Here is a 21,268-nt window from a genome sequence, read left to right as displayed (position 1 = left end):
GAGCACATGCTTTGGTTTGATTCCTGGCACCACATGGTATTCCAAGCATAGCCATAGAGTGACAACTGAGTACCACCAACCAGATCTTATTCAAAAGTAAAAACAAATAATCCCAGTTGAAGTGTGTATGGCATATCAGATCTAGAATAACAATTAATACCACTCAATTCCTCTTTTCACTCTGGAGAAGCCTGTATTCCCTGTTGAGCCCATATCTCTCTTTTCCCTCCTTTTATTTCCCAAATAAACTTGTCTTGCTTCATACACAAACATAATATTTATAAAGACTTATTGTATTGTTTGTTATAGATGGGTTTTAAATTATGGATTCAGAGAGTATATACAGCTTTGGTTAAGAGACAGACACATAGATCAAAAGGAAAGAATGAGACATTCAGAATAATGTCTAAAAAATCATGGAATTTGCTATTCAATTTTAAAGTTTAAATATTTTAACATTTGAACATTTTAAAGTTGAAGAAAAATAGAAAATCATTAATATTAAAATCTAGCAAATTCCAAGAAAGATAAGCCTACTGTGAACTACATTTATTCAAAACTTCTGAAAAACAAAGAGAAAATTCACAAAACATAGATATAAAAAGAAGATAATAAATGATTTGGAATGAGAATGGAAAGGGGATCTCATATAAAGAGGAGAAATAACATTAATAGATAATTCTCTCAGAAAGAATGCAAGCCAAAATGCAATAAAATGACATCTTCAAATTGCTGCAGAAAGAAAACAAACTAAAAGAACCAACAATGTAGAATTCAATACCCAATGGAAATATACTTCAGAAAGGAAAATAAAATAAAAACATAATTTGCCAAATAAAATCTAATATATTCAGTGTCAGTGGATATGTACAACAAGACATGCCAGAAAAAAAGATTTTTTTTAAGTGGAAGTAAAACAAAAAAGTTGGGAACTTAGATCTAAAGGAAGAATTATAAAGTGTCAATAACAGTAAATAAGTGAATAAACATGATACCTATTATTTACTTAATTTTTATGTTTCTTTAAAATATTATTTATTGGCTGTTTAAAACAAGAACAGGGGCCAGAGCAATTGCACAGTGGGGGGCGGGTATTTGCCTTGCATGCAGCCCGGGTTTGATCCCTGGCATCCTGTATGGTTCCCTGAGCTTTTCAGGAGTTATTTCTGAGTGCAGAGTCAGGAGTAATCCCCAATGTCTGCAGGGTGTGCACCCCCAAAACAAAATCAAACAAACAAACAAATAAAACAAACAATAGATAAGGCTTATGTCATATCATGACAATATTTTATTTGATCTAATACTTTGCAAAGAATTATATCCATGTTCATGTGGGATATTGATTTAATATGTTTTGGGTACTGAGTTCTAATCTTTGTCTAATTAGGTTTTCAGGGTGATTCTGTGCCTGTTACATGAATTGGAAGGTATTTATTCCTCTATTCTTTTGAAAAAAGATCCATAGAATTAGTACTATTTTTTTCCTTAAGTATTTGGTAGGTTTAACTTATAAAAGCACCCAAGACTGTAACTTTCTTTATGAATGTGGTTTTTGTTTGTTTTAATTTTTTGTTGCTACATTCAGTAGTGCTCAGGACTTACTCCTGGCTCTGTGTTTAGAAATTGCTCCTGGTGGGGCTGGAGGTACAATATGGGATGCTGGGGATCAAACCCAAGATGAAAGCATGCAGGCAAGAGCTTTATTCACTGTACTATCTTTTTGGCCCCTCTTTGTGAAGGGTCTTAAATGATAAATTCTTTTTTTAAGATATAGTCTATATATGTGTTATCCATTTCTTCATGAGAAATTTTCAGTTGTTTGAGTATTTCACAGAAATTTGGAGAATAGAATTTGTTGTATTCTTTCATTAGTCCTTTAATTCTGTAGTGCCTACCTATAGTAATATCTCCTCTTTCTTGAATTTAATTTATATATTCTCTTAATTTTTGTCAGATTAGCTGGAAAATTATTACAATTAATGTAGAGTAAGTACCTAGCCAAGAATATTATTTATTTTGTAGTCAAGAATATATTTGTCTATTTATCTTTGTACTAATTGCAGTCATAGACATATCTTTTAATGTTTTGTTAAGACAGAGGCCTACAAAGGTAAAAGTACCTAAGGCCTAGTCATAATAACCTTGCTCTGAAATTATATAGGTTATAATTAGTTAGTAATCTTGATCAAATTATGTCCTTAATATTTTGGTCTGTTTTCCCATCTATAAAACAGGAGTTGATAGCAGTAATTTCTTTTATTGGAGTGTGGAATTTTTTTTTTGAAGCTTAAATGAATTTATTCATATAAGAGCTCATTACTCTTTCTATTTTACAGTGAGTAACCAATAAATGGAATGGCTTTTAAACTGCATTTTAGTAACATGTTACATACTTTTTAAAAATATTTTGTTTTATAGGGTCTGGGAAGATAGTTTAGAAGTCAGGAGCATATAACTTGTATGTACAAGAAGCCTAATTACTCCCTAGCATTATAAGCATTGCTGTACTCTAGTACCACTAGGATTGAGAAGTACCTTATTATCAGGTGCTAGTTTTGAACTGTTCAGTTCAATTGGCTGGAAGTGGCCCAGGGTCTCCTGAGCACTACATGGATGCTAATAATGAAGTATTTTGATTTGTTGTATTTTAAAGTTATGTTTATTCAGAAGCATTATTTTTTTTAAATAATAACTTTATTTAAGCACCATGATTACAAACATAATTGTAGTTAGGTTTCAGTTATAAAAAGAACACCCTCCTTCACCAGTGCAACATTCACACCACCAATGCAGGGTGGCTAATACTGAAGTATTTTAAAATTAGGTTTATTCAGAAGCATTACTGTATTTATTTATTTATGAAATTTGTTAGTTATTTTCACAAAGTTTGCATTATAAACTCTGAAATTAAGATTTAAAATTTTCAATTATTCTTTGTATGATCATTCACATTGTAGCATTTATGCAAAAATTTAAGGGAGAAATACTGTGGACTGTTTAAGGGGATGGTGATTCTGTCGTGTACAGTCAAACCCAAGTTTGACATGATTTTGTAATAGGAGTAATGACTTACATACACATACTTTTGCTCTCTATTCTCTCTCTCCCTCCCTCTATCCCTCCCCCTCCCCTCTCTCCCTCCTCTTATCCTGCTTGAAAAACAAGCTTTAAGCCAGAGTCTCAGATACATTTAAAGAATACAATTTGATGGGGTCAAGAAATAGTACAGGGGGTAGGGCATTTTTGCCTTGCATGTGGCTGACCCAGGTTTAATCCCCTGGAGCTCCATATGGTCCCCCAAGCACACCAGTAGTTATCCTTGAGTATTGAGTCAAGAATAAACCCTAAGCAATGGCATGTGTGGCTCAAACTCTCCCCAAAATATAAAATAAAGGATATCATTTGATTTGTCATTATTGGTCAGGTATTTTTTCTTTTTAAAATTTATTCAGTCTGAGATTAATTTTTTAGCTAACCAACTTTGCATAATATTCTAATTTAGTAATCCTAAAACCTGTTTAGAAAAGTGAAGGATTATTTTGTTTATGTTATTTAATACAATGATGCCTGAGCCTACTAAACCAGAACTTATTAAAGTGTTAAAGTAATGTTTTAAATCACCTTTCTAAGTGAGTATAATGATTGACTAAATTTGGAAATCAATGTATTCTCAAGTGCTAAAATCATTACTGATATGACAGAACTTTGCTAATTTATGAAAATGGTCTATAAACTGGAAACTAGCTAACTCCTAGAAACTCAGGATGGCTTATGCCGAGTTGTTCAATTTTATTTTTCTTTTCTTCCTTAAAATATTATTATATGTAGACTAAAAAGGTGTATGAATTATGGACAGTGCTTATTACTGGGTGATAAAGAGCTTTGAGAATCTTATCAATACTATAGCTAGACACTTTCTCCGTAAGATTCAAAGCATTGAACATGGTTTCAAAATGAAAGATTCTTTAGAATCTTTCTAAAACAGAATTTTCAAATGAGCTTAAATGAACGATAAAGGCCAGCAACCTAATAATTCATTAAAATTCTTAGGTCAGCACATTGAAGTTAGTATTGGGAAACCTATCACCCTGCAGTGCTTTGGTTACTGATTGATGTTCCTTTAAGTATTCTTTAAGTGTACTTTTGGGGGTGGTGAGATCCCAAAGAAGTGCTCAAGAGACCTGGGAGCCACTTCTGATGTGTTTTGTCCAACTGTATAGACTAAAGGATTCAATATTCAGGTCTCATAAAGTGGTAATGCTCAGGTCTGGAGGTCCTAGGAGATACCAGGGTTAAAAATGCTTATATCTGGGGAACCATGAAGTGTTGGGGACCAGACTCAAGGTACCAGTATGCAATGTATGCATTCTAGCACTTTGAGCCATTTTCCCAGCCCTGACCTTTTCTCTTCTAACATGAGGAAAATCTATATCAAAATTTCAGTTAATTTTATTGCAACAGTAAAGAATGACCATCCCACTCCATCAAAAAAATTGACCATGGGAAAAGTTGTAGTTCTTGGTTTCTTTCATGATCAAATGGAGAAAATATTAGATCAAAGCAAATCTTTTCTTTGCTGATATTTTACATTTGATAGCTGTACAGAGGAGCTGGAGACATTGTACAGGGTTTAAGATTCTGGCCATGTAGATAGTTTATCCCAGTTCAATCCCAGGCATTTTATGTTGCTCCCTAAGCGTTGTCACATATTGCCCCTGAGCAGAGAGACAGAAGTGGTTCTTAAGCACTGCTGAATGTGTCACCCAAATAACCCTGTTTTCAAATTTCAAAATATTTAGCTTTGCAAAATGATATATTGAATCATCTATGTTCACCTTTCTATCAACAAACTAATATTTTGTCATACCTTCTTGTGATTTTTTTAAAAAATGAAGCAAATTACAATAGACTCCTCATAAAAAGTGACAACTAACTGGAAAAATCTCAGTTCTACAACTACGCTAGAATTTCTTTCCAAACATAAGATTTAGAATGCCTCTCATTTATATTAAACTGCATCAGACAACTGCCATGACCTGCCAAACTAGACAGTGAATCTTTTTTTTTTTTTTTTTTTTTTTTTGGTTTTTGGGTCACACCCGGCGTGCTCAGGGGTTACTCCTGGCTGTCTGCTCAGAAATAGCTCCTGGCAGGCACGGGGGACCATATGGGACACCGGGATTCGAACCAACCACCTTTGGTCCTGGATTGGCTGCTTGCAAGGCAAACGCCGCTGTGCTATCTCTCCGGGCCCTAGACAGTGAATCTTAATTACTCCAAGACCTTATAGCTTAGGCCCCCTTGCCTTTAAAAAATACCTGGTTATGTTGGTCCCATTTAATATACTATGAAGACAATTTATTTATGATTCTGGCCATGTAGATAGTTTATCCCAGTTCAATCCCAGGCATTTTATCAGAACTAATTTATTTGTTCTCTAATGTTGATTCTTTTGGTTGTTTCAAATCAAATCTCAGAGTGGTTACAATCGTTTTAGTTTTCTTCTGCTCACGTGTATCTCTTTAATGCAACAACTTAGTGAATAGATAGATTTACATTCAACTTTGCTAAATATTACAAGTGACACTCTAAAATTCATTACCAGTTTTCTCTCCAAGCTGTAGAATATAGACTAAATAATTAAACAAAATTCATATGTTGATGCCCTAACTATAAACATAGTATATGGGGTAGAGTGGGAGGTGGTAATTAGGTTTTATTTAGGTTATGAAAATGGGATCCCCACTGTAAAATAATTATTCTGTCAAGGTGAACCTCCACACAAAAAGGTGACATGACCAGACAGAAAAATGACAACTATCTAAGAGGCTGTCACCACGAACCAGTATCTTGATCTTGGATATCTAGCATCCAGAATTGTAAGAAAGAACTTTTGGGTTTTGTTGATTTTATAGCAGTCCAAGAAAAATTAAAACTTCAACTGTTTACAAATGATATTTTAATACTTATCTGGCATTGCCATATTGGACCTGCTTGAATTATGAAATGTATTCTGTTATGGTGTTACTTTCTTATTAATATCCCTGAGAACTAGATTTATATTATTTTATGTTTTTCTATCCCATTACCATCTGTGAATTTTGGGCATATTTTTAGAAGAGCAATGGCATTTTTCTTCTTGATTTGTAACAATTATTTATATACGCTTGCTTTAAACTATAGTTAATATATTGATATTGACAATACATAGACATTAAGCAATGTGTTATATTTAAAAGTAAACATGAGTATAATACTTTATATGTTAATGTTGTTTTATTTATGTTTATAACTTGTTCCTTAAAAAAAAACCTATCGGGACCTGAGCCCAGCCATACCATTTTTATTCAATATAGTATTAGAAGTGCTATCCAGAGCTATTAGGTAAGAAGAAGAAAATTATCTAAATCAGAGAGAAGTAAAATAACCTCTAATTTTCAAACTTTATTTTATATATAGAACATTCTAATGATTCCATATACATAAATAACAAAACCTAGCAAATTCAGCAACATGAAAGATACAAATAAAGGTATAAAATTCATTGCATTTCTATAGATTAATAAATTATCTGAGAAATAAAATTAAGGAAAGAATCCAATTTCTTACCAGCTTCAAAATAAAATACTTGGAAACAAAATTAACCAAAAAGTAAAATGTTGAAAACTAAAAAGCATTAATCAAAGCAATTAAAGAAGAAATAAATAAAAAAGTATCTCATGTTTGAACGGTGGTGTACATTCACATTCTAGATTGAAATTCAACCATGGTACCAGTTCAGTGGTGCAGAGTTAGGGCTTTTGCCTTGTATGCTGCTGACTCAGGGCAGATCTCAGTTTGATCTCTGGCATCCCAATGGTCCCCCAAGCCGGGAGCAATTTCTAAGCGCATAGCAAGGAGTAACCCCTGAGCATCACTGGGTGTGGCCCCTCAACAAAATAAAACAAACAAACAAACAAACATTGAAACCTCCCTCTGTGCACGAAATGGAGCACAACATAATTAACCAAGTATGAAGGAGAACCATACTCTGTTCCCATCAGCATTTACCCTGAACTTTTTATTTTCCCCAGGTAAGCATTAGTCATACTTCTAACATGGTTCTTTAGTTGTATATTTTTTCTGACCTTCATTGAAATAAAAGAATACTGAATATATTCATTTTCTCTTACTTCTTTTGCTACATCTTATGATAGTGAAATGTATTTGTTTTTGTTTTGTTTTGTTTTAGGGTATTTTTTTTTTTTTTTTTTTTTTTTGGTTTTTGGGCCACACCCGGTAACGCTCAGGGGTTACTCCTGGCTATGTGCTCAGAAGTTGCTCCTGGCTTGGGGGACCATATGGGACACCGGGGGATCGAACCGCGGTCCGCCCAAGGCTAGCGCAGGCAAGGCAGGCACCTTACCTTTAGCGCCACCGCCCGGCCCCTGTTTTAGGGTATTTTTGTTGTTGTTTGTTTTGTGTGTGGTTTTTTTTTTTTTAAGGGGGCACACCCAGGGGCAATCAGGAATTACTCTTGGCTCTGCACTCAAAAATCACTCCTGGAAGGCTTGAGAAACCATTTAGAATGCCACGGATTAAATTCAGGTCAGTGGAATGCAAGGCAAATGTCCTAACTACTGTGCTATTGCTCTGGTCCCCTGAGGTATTCTGTTTTGAGGCCATAGTTGATGGTGCTTAGGAGCTATTTCTGATCCTTTGCTATGTGGAGATCGCTGGTTTTGCTCTGGGACCAGTAATATCAGGGATTCCAACCAGAGTCCTCCACATTTAAGATAAGAGTAACTTCTGTGCTCTCTTCTCCAGCCTGTATCTGTTTTTGCTAATATTTGTTATTTTTATAACTATATTAAAACTACATATTTTAATATTTCACAGATTATTTATCTCTACCATATTAATAGGCCTGTTATTTAGGTTTTGGTTAATCTGAGTAGTGTTCTTGCGAACATTCATCTACATCAGGGGTCTCAAACTCAATTTACCTGGGGGCTGCAGGAAGCAAAGTTGGGGTGAGGCAGGGCCGCATAAGGGATTTCACAAAAAAAAGTCTTCAAATGTCATTATTAATAGTTTTAGTTATTTCTTCTGAACATGAATAGAACATTGAGTGAAGATTATAAACAGTTCTTCTGAACATGGCATCTTTTGCCTATTCCTTGCTGCCAGAGACTTGACAGTGCTTCTTCTCACAAATCTGAACCACATTTGGCTTTAGAGAGGAAGCAGTTGAGACCCTCAGTATGGCTTGACGATGATCATCATTAAGTCTAGACCTGTACTTTGACTTATTGAAGTTCAATGTGGAGAATAACTTTTCATACAAATATGTGCTCCCTAAAAGGCACATGGTGCGCTTGAACATTCGGGAAAGTTCAGGGAAGCTGGGGGGCAATTCTTTCAAAAATTGCCCATGCATGTCTGCTTTTCCACTAATCTCCCTGAACTTGGCTTTGAGATCAGAGTTACATTGCAGGTCAATGAGCTCCATTTGAAGCACAGGAGGGGCATCTTGCACATCAAAGGAAAAGGGGTCCACAAAATTTGGAAAGTGGCTCTGTGCTTTTTGAAGTCTGCAAATCTGTGATCAAATTCCTTCTCTAGCTTAAAAATAGCATCAACATATTTCTCACCACTGAATGGTATGCCTGCATCCACAAATTCCTTGCATGCTGGGAAGTGGCAAAGGTTTGTATGAGAGAGCTGGGATTTCCATAACACAGGTCTTGTGGAGAATGCTCTCACGTTGTCATAGGCAGCACTGATAAGCTGCCCCAGGAATTGTAACATCTTGTTTAGTACATTCAGCTTATGTGTGCAGAAGGGAACTCTTATCCACTGTTGGTGGGAATGCCGTCTAGTCCAACCTCTATGGAAAGCGATATGGAGATTCCTCCAAAATCTGGAAATTGAGCTCCCATTGAAACCTAAACAGTTACTTCTGGAGCCAATGGTTAAAAGAGTGATTTATTTTGCAGCATTATTTGTCCAATAATACATGTGCATTTGGAATAAATCCCTGTGTGATTACATTATCCTTTTTATATATCAACAATTTAAAATTACCAATATTTAGATTAAAATATTCATCAGAGATAGATATTAGCCTTTAAATTCCCTTTCACAATATCTTTAACAATTTTGATGTCAAGATCTGCTGTTCTCAAAAATTGTGATGAGAAATTTCCCTGTCCATCACCATTAAAAACTTCTTTTTCCTGCCTAATCATTGGTAAATAAAGTACTAAATTGCCAATTTTTCTATTTACTTATGAATTCCTGTGGTTTTAAAATTAAAAAGTGGAATTAATTTAAATTCTAGATTAAATTTAACATATGTATGGAATAATTCATAGATTTTCTTATTATAGTTTTGCCAATTAAGCTTGTTTTTTAATGTGTCAATTTGACTGAAATTCTCACAGTTTTAATAATATCCTTTGATTATCTATTAATGTTTGTACCATCTGTAGTGATGTCCTCATTTTTTTAGTGTCTAACATTAGGGTATTTTTCCCATCTCTTTTTTGATTAGTTTTGCTAGAAGTATATTCATTTCCTTAGTCTGTTAAAAGATTCACTTTGCTTTCTTAGTTTTTGTATTACTCATCCATTTTGTATCTTGTCTATTTTTTTTCACATTATTTTAATGCTCCTTTTCCTCCTGAGGGGAGATTTGTGTGTGTGCGCTCAAATTTTTAATCCACCCTCCATTATCCTTTCCTCTATTGTATATGTTGCAATGTATGATAGTTGCAGACTTGTTTGTGTCGAGAGGATTCCCAAAATAGGGCTACTGACACTGGCATCACACTTGATAATGAGGAACATCACGAAAGATCAGATATAACATAGGGGATTGAATTAATAGTTCCAAACCCACAAGGCATAGGCTTTACCACTGAGTCACCCGGAGGTCCATCTTTCCTTTTTTTAATAGGATTAAATTTTTCCATTAGCTTCTTGGGTGGATACAGTTTTTTTGTTTTTGTTTTTGGGCCACACCCAGTATTCAAGGCTTACTCCTCTTTGCATTCAAGAATTACTTTTGGAGGGCTCAGGGGACCATATGAGATGCCAGATTGGCCACAGGCATAACCTGACTTTCTATACTATCTCTTCAAATCCTGGGTTGGATATTTTCATAACTGATTTTCAGCTTATTTTATTTGCTATGTATGCACATTAAGATAGTAAATTGCCACTTTAAAGAGCAGATTTAACTACATTCAAACAGTTTAACTGAAACTCAACATTTCACTAAGATTGTGGCTGTACTTCTATCACTATTCAGTTCAAGATGCTTTCTAAAAATCTTGGTTATTTCTTCTTTGAGACTTGGATTATTTATACTTGAGTTACATACTTCTCAGAGTCAGAATTTCTAGTCATCTGTTTGCTTTTCATTTTTCCTTTATTCCACTGTGGTCAGAGAACATGCTTTGAATTATTTATCTGTCCTTATTCTAGTTCCAAGCAAAGGGCAGGTTCAGAGTATAAAATTATCGTGCCATCTTTGTTGGTTTTCAAATTGTCAGCCACAGGATTATGTGGTTTATGTGGATTATGAGTCTCTGAGTCACCTGAGAGTCAGAAAGAGAACTCCTGGCTGGATCTGTCTTTCTCTACCATGTTTTATTTTATTTTCTTCACTAGAATTTATTTATTTTGCTTTGTTTATTAGGCATTAATATGAAAAAATTGTTAAAAATTTAGTTTTGCTTAAATAAAACCACTGGAGTAGAATAACATATAATCCCAATTTTGAAATAGCATTACTATGTATAGTTTGCTAAACTATATTTGCTATATTTGCTAAGAGCTAAACCCAACATCTTTTCAAGGATCAGAATGTTTAACATGATATTCTGATCCCCTTCACAATGGCTCCATTAAATTGACCAAGTCACATATCAGTATATGAATTTTGATATATTAATATACTTTAATAATCTTACATTGAAGAGATCAGGGAGCCTCTGCCAAATGTCACAGCAAATGAAACAGTCAGTTATCCACTAATAGTCAATTATTAATTAATATTATAAACAATGCTCAATCCAGACAAGAAATGAAAATTAATGCAAGTTAAACCTATCATGTTATACGGTTTCATTTTTCTAATGCTTGCTTCCTTTATTCAGCTCATTCTTTCTTTAGGTTCAGAGGTTTTTGTATTTGTTTATCTTTTGTTTTTAAATTTCACCCACATCCTGTGGTGCTGTACAAGGACCAGACTATTTTTTGGGGGGTCACACTCGTTTGATGCTCAGGGGTTACTCCTGGCTAAGCACTCAGAAATTGCTCCTGGCTTAGGTAACCATATGGGATGTGGGGGATAGAACCGCAGTCCTTACTTGGCTAGCGCTTGCAAGGCAGACACCTTACCTCTAGCACTACCTCACCTGCCCCAGGACCAGACTATTTTAATGGCTACAATTACATGCAAGGTGAGAGCTTTAGTCTACCTTCAAATCAAGATAAATTATTTCTATATAGCTAATAATGCTTGTAGAAAATAATTAAAAAATGATTTGAGGGGCCAGAGAGGTGGCGCAAGTGGTAAGGAATCTGCCTTGCCCACGCTATTCTAGGACAAACAGTGGTTAGATCCCCCAGCATCCTATATGGCCCCCCAAGTCAGGAGTGATTTCTGAGCGCATAGCCGGGAGTAACTTCTGAGCATCATTGGGTATGGCCCAAAAACCAAAAAAAAAAAAAAAAAGATTTGACTTCAATATATTTTAGAATAAGAAAGGATAAAGTAAATTCAGATATCACAAACTCAAATGTTTGTAGGTACAAAGAAGGAGTAACATCAATATCCTCTCTCCCATGGGAGTAAATTTCAGTTACAAACCCTTCTACAATGTGAATGATGATTATGATGGATGAAACCAGGAAGTGTTTCAGTTATAAAGATTAATGTACTGAAAACATGAAGTATTTTAGCACTCACCAACAGTTTCTCCCTCAATCTCTCTCTCTCTCTCTCTCTCTCTCTCTCTCTCTCTCTCTCTCTCTCTCTCTCACACACACACACACACATACAGAGATGAAAACAAATTCTGCAAATAAAAGACATGGATTAGAAGTAACTAAATTAAAATTGGGTGAGCTACCAGTAAAAAAAATTAGTGGCATATGTACAATTAGGCAAGTTACATTATTGGTCATATGACAAAACAATAAAAGTAATAAGAAAGGTACTAAAATTACTTTGAAATTTAAAGAGTCAAAGTTGGTGAGAGGAGGTAGAAGTTCCTTGGTAGAGTCAATTATTGGGGTAAAACTTGAAAAGTATTTTGCTTGGTTTTTTTTTTTTTTTTTTGAGGCTACAAACAGTTATCTTAGGGATTACTCCTGGCTCTGCACTCAGAGATCACACCAGGAGGGGCTTGGTACACTGTACGTGGGGCTAGACTTTGAACATGGGTTAACCACGTGCAAGGCACACTGCATTACAAACTGTTCTATCTCTCTGACCCAAACTTGAATTGTATTTTAAAAAATAAAAATAGTGTTGGTTGTGTTGTGATAATATATTTGCATATTTTGAAGGTGTGAAATTATGTGACTAAAGTATTTACAGCTGTACAAACTAACAATTTTTTAAATACCCTATTATTCTAACAGTTCTCAGAATTTATTTCATCTGCAGAGAGAGATTTGAGAAAGTTAATGTGAAAACTTTTATGCCAAAATATCACAGCAGGTTCCTATTAGAACACTTAATTTATATTTTCATTCTCTATTATTGTATATATATATATATATTTTAAATGATGTTCCCCCTATAAACAATAAACATTTATTAGTGGGACACTTAAGGTAATAAGTGTTGTCCTGGGTTAATATAATTTATAATAATTATGTAAAAACTTTAAATGTAAGGAATTTAATTAGCCATTCATTTTATTAAAATAAAAATAAAGCAAATATAAAACAGGTATATACAGAAATTATGTAGGCCAATTCACAAGTTAAATTGTAAATTAAATGACTTGACATTGCAAAATAGTAATATACTGGAACCCTATTTTAATGAAATGGGGACAAAAATAAAAAAAGAGAATACCGCATTAGTGCAATTCAGCAAATAATAGAGACCAACATGTTTTGCTGTAAGAAGTGATAGTGTTTTACCTTCTGGTGAAACTGAAGGAGGATCCTCTAGATATATAAAGCCTTAGCTCTAGATCCACTCTGTATGATTCCTACAATCTGCATTCTCTTAATGGTTCCTACAATCTGAATTCTCATCAATCGTTTATTTCCAAAGAAACATTTTGTTATCTGTTTTGATATTGAAATGACCCTGGGTGATAAAAAAGGTGGAGCAGTTGAACTAGAGGACTACAATTATTAATAAAAAGCAATAAAAATACCGATAAAAAGACAATGAATATGCTTGAACATATGAAAATATGACCCTGCCTAAAAGCATCTAAACTAAAATCTTTAGATGCTCCTGATAGCTACTTAGGCAACAGAATCTAACCTTAGCTTTGAATTGGTCCTATCAGAGACACCTTCTGGATTTCATATCTGAGTCCTAAAGCTTTTTTTTTCAAGTTTTGGCAAAAGTTGCCAGGGACTTTCTGTCTTTAAACAGAAAAAAAAAAAAGCCCACTGGGAAACCCATGCACTGAGCTACTACTGATCACTAGCATATTGGTTTCCTGAGTCTCGTTTTAGTGGTTGTAACTTTCCTCTTTAGCTGTTGATTTAATGGAATCCTTGTATTTTAGTAGTGTACACTTTCCCCAATAAATCATATTGTAACCATATGTGATGGGCTTGGGTCATCAGTGAAAACCTCTCCACCCAGGTTGGGGGTCAATACTTTTTGGAGATCCAAACCTCATATTACATCCATTTTGTGGTTAGAATAATTTATTGCTTTTGTTGGAAGTCAACAATATTTCTGTAACACTAACTCCAGTGAGGCTGATTGACAAACCCAAGTGCTTTTCTGCTCTGGCCTTTGGACTGGGGCTCTTTTTCTTTTCTCTTCTCACCAGCAGCTGCTTTTCCCCCTCTGTTTTGTCTGTGTGGGTACAGGTTCTTCCTCTGTCCCTGTGAATTGGAATTTAAATCCTACAAACTACATTGTGGGACTAATAGATCGGAAGAGATCTTTCCTCCTGACTTCTCCCTTGGAGGGAAACTGTATTTATTGCTTTAATCAGCACGAAGCTGTAGGAGTAAATGTGAGTCTTCAGCCTTTCTCCTGACAGCTTCAAATTGGGGAGGCAAGTTGGAAACCCTCTTTTGCAAGAAGTGCCAGCCGGATAATTAGTACTGTGGAGCTAATCGTTTTTTAAAAAATGTGGGAGGGGGGGATGAGAATTAGTATAAGCATCTTTAACAAACTTTCAGCTTTCTAAAATGGGTTTCTAAAAATGTTGTGGATGAAATGTTTGGTAGGGTTTTTTTTGTTTGTTTGTTTTAAAGTGACTTAGTGTATTAATGTTCTCTTTGTGCAGAGGGAGGAGCAAGGTGTTGACATTCATCTAACCTGCAACAAATGTCACTGAATTGCTGAGCTGGCTTTCTGTGTTGAAAGGACAGGATAATTCACCACAATTATTCCTCCAGGGAACATTAACTTTGCCTACTGATTAAGACAAGAAAAGGCAAAGTTTTTCAAGGTATTTTGAGAATTCAGCAAAGCCTGAATATGTCTAAAGTTTTTCAGACAGTAACCTAGAATAAGTCCAAGGGTTATTTCCTTGTTAATCTGTTCTAAATTGCTAATGATTGGCAAGGTATTGTCCAAATCGGTTAGAAAAGAAGAGAGATGTTATGATATAAAACTACATTATATGTATCATTATTAGCTTTCCTTAATGCTCTGGTTCACACTAAAATAACTCTTTGCTTGCTAAGAAGGACACAGTTTTCTGCTGGATTCCAACAGAAAAAAAACCACTTATAAGTAAATGTAATAATTTTTAATAAAGTCTATACACGATAATTCTTCCTTCATTTATTCTCTTAACAACCATACCTCCCATCAGCCCCACAAGGTAACATTCCAATAGCACTTGAAGTCCACTTACTGGAATAGGCTAGAATAAGGAGTTTCACTTTGCAGAAAAATCAAGTCAGTCCCCATTTCCACTCAGATTTTCTACGTTTGTTCTTATCTACAATCACAGAAAAGAATTCAAGGAGGTGATGAATAGTGAAATAAAATAGTTCAGAGATAGAGAAAATTAAGTTCTAGAGAGACTTTTTGGGCTACTTCAAAAAGGATAGTCTCAAGATATAAAGGAGAGGAAGTACTGGTACCTCAGAACAGGGACACAGTTCGCCTTTGCAAAATAGGCTTTATGGATTTTCCCCCAAGCTTCCCCCTACATGGGGATTTCTATAAAGATAAAAGTTTGTTATTAGGTTGTTGTCGGGGGGAAAAGAACTATTGGTAATCTTCCAAGTTCTTCTTTTAGGGCCTTTTGCTCCTGCTGAAACTTCTCTTCTGAGGGGGCCCAGCTTTCTCAGTCTTATTAGCCTCCATTACTGTCTCTTCATAGAAGCTTTTACCTTAACATTTATGTTCATGGGCTGCTGACACACCATTCTTCATTTAGTCTTTCAACAACCATAGCATTAAATATACTATGTGCCAAATATTGGGGTCACTGACCACAGAGATAGACCACAAAAACTACAACCACAGTCTCCAAAGTTAGATCATATTTTTGTTCTATTACTCTCCCCAAACCTCATTGCTAGGGGCTCCTATCTACCTACCTGTTTTAATATATAAGGAGAGGGATCAAGTTATTAGAGTCTATTGGTTGATGTGATTATGCAGCAATAAAATCATCATTTGTACTGATGGCAGTGTGCCAACAAATGTGTGAATTATGTATTTTAGGGATGAAAAATATCTCAGAGACCTTATTGGTCTTAAATAATCTTCACAAAGTATTTGCTTCCCCTTCTTTTCAATTAGGTGGTCTAACCCTAGTCTGAGTACCTTCAATGACAGAACATTGGCAACTTCCCAAGAAGCATAGATTTTTTTTTTTTACTGGAGACAGGCTCTTTCATTAAATTTGTAATTTTATTAAATAAAAATATACATATACAAATAATAAAGATTCTAAATCTAGTAAAACTCAACTTGCTATGATTTTTTAAGAAGATCCTGGAAAGTGCGTGCAAGCAATTTTTCACAGGACATAACTCTTCATATCCCATTATTTAAAAGTCTTCATTTTATGTTGATTATTTCATTTATTCATTTTTGGACACTTAGTTTTGTTCTACTAATTGGAAGGTTGAAAAGTCAAGGTTCTAGAATTTCTTTCTGGTTGCTTCATATTTTCAATATTAGCTCATTTGTTTTCAGCATGGAGAAAATTAAAAAGAAGGAAAGGAAGAAACAAATTAGATTGTTTTCTTTTAATGTGATTATTTCAAAACATATTTGCATAATAATAACAATATGTGCTGGATGTGCCCTTTTAAAATTAATCTGCTTATGCGATAAGGCTTTTGGAACATAACTTTGGGTTGGTTTCCCTTGAGATAAACTGCTAATCCCAAATGAGTATAAACTTTTCTACAAAATAAACATTGCGAAGCTAGCAACTTTACCTTTCTTGTGTTCTTAATTTTATTAAAGTATTTGAATAAGGCACTTTGGTGAAGTCAGCATAACAGAAGTTAGATAGCAATGAGCCAAAGTGCTAGGGAAAAATATACATATGTATTCATGTATGTCTCTGTCACTGTGTGTTATGTGTATGAAAAATTATATCATAACATCATGACTGCTTGTTGTTGCAATATTTTATAAAAATAAAAGATATTTTGAGGCAAATAGATAAGCAAAGGACTGGATCATTCACGTATTATTTGGATAATTTTTGGCAAGTTACTATACCTCAAAGCATATTTAAGTCTTAATTTATTCTTTGTTAAAAATAAGAGCAATGACACATATTCAAAGCATTAAATAAAAAATACAGAGAAATATTTTAACAAAATACATGGTACTTAAAATAATTCTACTTTCCTTCCTTTCAGCCTCTGACAAATTACTTCTGAGACTAATTGGCAAATTGGAACTGAGAAACAACAATGACAACAACAACCCAAGGTGAGATGTTAGAAGAACTAATAGAAAACCACAAGCTGGAGATGCAAATAAATTATCCAAGCATTTTGTTCTTTGGTTTCTTTGTAGAAAAGCCTTCTCCCAGAGTAATTAAAATGGGACTGTAATATGATTAAATATTTAGTTTAAAAAGAAAATTCATTTTTCATTTGAAGGTGATTACAAGAAAGAAGATTGGTATGGTCTTTATTTAAAATATAAATGTTGGTTGAATAATGTGAGATTGTCTCAAAGTAATAATAAAGCAAAATATATTACATTCCTCGGGCACCAGGACATTGGGATAATAGCTAATAATTTTGTCATAGTATCCCTTGTAATTTTAAACTAAGCAATTTTAGTGTATAATTTCTTTAATCCTCACAAGTCAATCTATAAAGGTTTGGCACCTTCAACCTCTGTTCAACGGAGGTTAGTCATAGAGAATGATACAAACACATAAGGACTGTCCAAACTTTGGGGATCTCCTGGGCTGCCCCAAGTGAGCTCACAGGCTAGGCATTTATTCAATACAAAATAATTCTTCCACCCTGGTTTCCAACACTTAAGCCACTGTTTAAGTTGACAGAGACATAAAGGACAATTAATAAGTACATCAAATATCAGCTGGCACATTAAAAGAAGCTGGGGTACTTCACATAGCCAATTAGGAGGCACCCCTGTAGAGTAAAGTTGTGATAATTTTATATTCCATTTTGTTGTCTGTCATCTATTCTTCCTGGGCACACTTTTGCTACCCCATTTTATTCTAAAAAACCTAAACTATTTACGCAGAAAACTATTTTGACCTCAAAGTTTTTATTAAAGGGTCAATTTCCCACACATTTTTTTTTCTGGGGATCACACCTGGATCAGTTCTCAGTGATTGTGGATCAGTTCTCAGTGATTGCTCCTGGCAGTACTCAGAAATCACTCTTGGAAGGGATTGGGTGACCGGATTGAGTGCCAGGAATTAAAGAGGGTCAGCTACATGCAAGGAAAATGTCTTACTTACTGTACTAAATATATATATATATATATATATATATATATATATATACATGGACATATATGGTCCTCAAAAGGTACATGTATGTAGTATAATCCAAACTTCACAAAAATTTATTGAAAGGTAGTAGAAATTGTTTTATGATTGAAAATACTTATTTTCTTCAGGTCAGAATTTCCAAATCTGATTTTCCATGCTTTCCCATTTAAATATAAATAGAATATTGTGCACCAGACTTTACAGCTACATTATTTGTGATAACCATTTGTTATAACCATTTGTGATAACTAAATACTATAAACAAATTAAATAATCAGGAAGTTGGGAATGGTTGAGCTAGAATTTGACATGTGAAAGTGATAAAGTAGTTTTGGTTGATAAAAAATAATGTTGAAAAGAATCTTTTTTGTTTGTTTGTTTGGTTGGTTGGTTTTTGGGCCACACTCGGCGATGCTCAGAGGTTACTTCTGGCTGTCTGCTCAGAAATAGCTCCTGGAAGGCACGGGGGACCATATGGGACACCGGGTTTCGAACCAACCACCTTTGGTCCTGAATCAGCTGCTTGCAAGGCAAACACCACTGTGCTATCTCTCCGGGCCCGAAAAGAATCTTAAGTGACATAAACATATATACTAAAATTAAAAGCAAAAAATGAAAAGGTTTCAAGTCTTCAATAAAAAAATCATGGATAGTATTAATTGAGGAAGGATCATCAATAAAATATAGCAGTTTTTCTTTGTGGGGGAGTTATGGGTAGTCTTAACACTATTATTTACACTTATCTTCATGCTTTAGAATTTCTACTATGAGTATGCATTGATGTTAGCACCAGAAATTAGTGTTTGTTTCAAAAGGAAGAAAAATTACTAGGAATATGGTTTTTTTAAAGTGTGTTTTCTATTAACTTGTAAACTGCAGCCCTCCCAGTAAAAGGAGATAACAAAAATTGACCTTTAAACTTTGAACAACTCATATATCTGGGAAAAGTGAAAGGCAGACCTTTAACTTTTGGTTTAACTCTTGCTGAGAAAGGACTGTTAGAGTACAAATGATGCTAAGGATGGAAGGATAATTGGTGCCTTAAGGTCTGCAGTGTGCTATTTTGTAAGGGTAAAGTGATCATGATATTTTTTAGTCAATAAAACACAGACCTCTGGATGTGAATAAAAACCTAAAATAAAATTTTATGTTAGGAAAACTAAGGATGAGGAAGCAGCCTGCATTTCAGTGAAAATAAGCACATTATTTTGTGCATATGTTCATTTTCCAACTTGGTTGAAAGAAATATTGATAAATTATTATAAAAGTGGGTGATCAATCACTTTTCAAAGGGAAATGACTCTTGAGTTTCTTAATAGCAAAATTATTGATATATAATATGCTCATTCAAATAATCATTGAAACATTTGAGAAGAGTTAAGTGGAAAAGAAAATACTTAAGAGTCGTTGAAAATTACAAATACAAAGAATGGAGATAAATGATAGTGAAATTCATTAGGATCAGATGTATGAACAATTTTGTTTTACAGGCATTGCTTAAAGGAAATAAGAGGGAGGGCTTTCCAACTTGTACTTATTCTGAGTTGCAAGTAAAGATAAGAACAGTGAGCAGCAAACTATAAAGAATTAAATTTTAGTTCAATGTCCATACAATCTTCTGCCCTAAAGACTAAGTTACTAAGTTAGACTAATTAGACAAAGTCTAATGATACCTAAATCTGAAATATCATTAGAGATCATGTCATTACAAATGGGTTGACGAAACTTACATAGCATAAAGTATTTTGTCAGCTCATCTGTCATTCAATTTGTTTCTCCTTTTTTTTTATACTTCTCTTCAAGCTACTGGAATGGAATTTAGCTGTATTTTATTCTCCTTTCATCTTCTCATAAATAAAAGACTTAGGAAAATGAAGATAGTATTCCAAATATATCCTAATCAGTTCTCCACCCCCCCCCCACACACCATCTTGTAATCTTCTACTCTCTCCATTAATAAAAGGTCAAGTCTACTTAACATGACTCTAATGGAATGAAGGTACCTTCCATTAATACATTGGGTTAAACAACAGATAATAAGTCAGGTGCACTTTATATGCAGATATTTTTTTAAAAGAGGCAGTTAATATTAAAACTAAGTTTTCAGGATATTCTAACAAGCAAAAACTCATACACACATGCACACATCCACTTTGTTTCTGCTTTCCTTTCACCTTCGGGATAACAGCAGAGCTTTGGATCAGATGCTAGTTGTGTTTTACTAAGAAATACACAGAAAAAACATACCACTATTACTCAGTAGCCCCAATGGCCCAATGATCTCATGCTTCTGTTTTTCAAAAATAGACAAACTGGAAATTTATAGCCTCCCCCTTCTTTATCTATTATTTTAGGTGAATGGAGACAGCCAAAGAGAACTCCAAAAATCCAGTGGCCACTCCAAGCTATATTTGATCCAATTGTGTTGACCTTCCTGTGTTTAGCACTTTTCTGTGCTACTACTTCAATATTGCCTGGGCCCACAAGGGTCTCAGCTAGCTGTTCTTGGGTAAAGTCATGAAGTATCACCAGAAACGAAACTTAGGGTCTCTGCATACAAAGCATGCTCTCCTTGGAATCATATCCCCACTCCTCTAGCCTCTTTGACTGTACAAATACTCTCTGAAATAAATGAACCAGAAGGTCAATATGACTATTAATTCCTTAAACTTTAGATTCAAATAAAAATCCTTCTCTTCTTATAAAAATCAACAGGGCAGTACTGGTTTTGCTTGGTGCATGGGTACCAATACCACTTGTGGCTTTATAATAGCTTTCTCATTATACTTTCATGCTGTTATCCTTCCTTACCCAATACTGTTAATTAACAGAGTATTATTGGCTCAGGTTCCTAGCTCAAAGCTTCACATTTTACAGATTTTTGTAAATATTTGATTTGGTAAAGGGATGAAACTATAGTAAAATGGGTAAGGTGCTTGACTTGCATGTTGCTAATTTGGGTTCCATCCCTAGCATCTCCTATGTTCCCCCAAATATTGCCAGGAGTAATTCCTGAGTGTAGAACCAGAAGTAATCCTGGAGTATCATTGTGTGGACTTCAATGAGGGCGAGATGAAGGAAGGAATAAGAGGTTTAGAAGTAACATA

This window comes from Suncus etruscus, chromosome 1 (genome assembly GCF_024139225.1).
Source record: "Suncus etruscus isolate mSunEtr1 chromosome 1, mSunEtr1.pri.cur, whole genome shotgun sequence".
In the NCBI taxonomy this organism is placed as follows: domain Eukaryota; kingdom Metazoa; phylum Chordata; class Mammalia; order Eulipotyphla; family Soricidae; genus Suncus; species Suncus etruscus.
This window is presented reverse-complemented; position numbering follows the sequence as displayed.